The sequence below is a fragment of the Pteropus vampyrus genome, unplaced genomic scaffold (assembly GCF_000151845.1).
Source record: "Pteropus vampyrus isolate Shadow unplaced genomic scaffold, Pvam_2.0 Scaffold235, whole genome shotgun sequence".
NCBI lineage: Eukaryota > Metazoa > Chordata > Mammalia > Chiroptera > Pteropodidae > Pteropus > Pteropus vampyrus.
This window is the reverse complement of record NW_011889016.1, coordinates 133,786-134,124: the sequence shown is the minus strand read 5'-3', so window position 1 is coordinate 134,124 and position 339 is coordinate 133,786. Positions and strand designations below refer to the sequence as shown.

Below are 339 nucleotides of genomic sequence, written 5' to 3'. Positions count from 1 at the left end.
GCGGGGGGAGAGTCCAGCGTGAGACCCGGCCTGACCCCTCCTGGTGCGGTGGGTGGACAGGCACCAGGCCGCGCCCGCCCCTCTTCCAGGCCCTCCAGACAGAGGCTTCCACCAGCTTCTCCATCCCTCCCCCACTCAGAAGCCCTGGTGCCACCACCCTCCCCCGAGGGCTAATCCTCAGGACCCCAGTCCCAGGTCACTGCCCTGAATGACACAGGCCAGGGCTGGAAGTGTGAACCACCTTCAAGACCAGACCATAGCACCTGGGGTTCCCCTCCCTGCCCCTTCCTGAAACCTCACAGCAACCCAGCCCCCACCGAAGGGGACCTGGCAGCTGAG

The 339-nt window shown here is 66.7% G+C and overlaps 1 protein-coding gene across 1 annotated transcript in view; it reads right to left on the bottom strand.

Annotated features, from left to right (window-relative positions):
* AHRR (aryl-hydrocarbon receptor repressor) overlaps positions 1-339 on the bottom strand; it is a 56,568-nt gene that overhangs the window by 29,737 nt on the left and 26,492 nt on the right. The gene's annotated exons all lie outside the window — the stretch shown is intronic.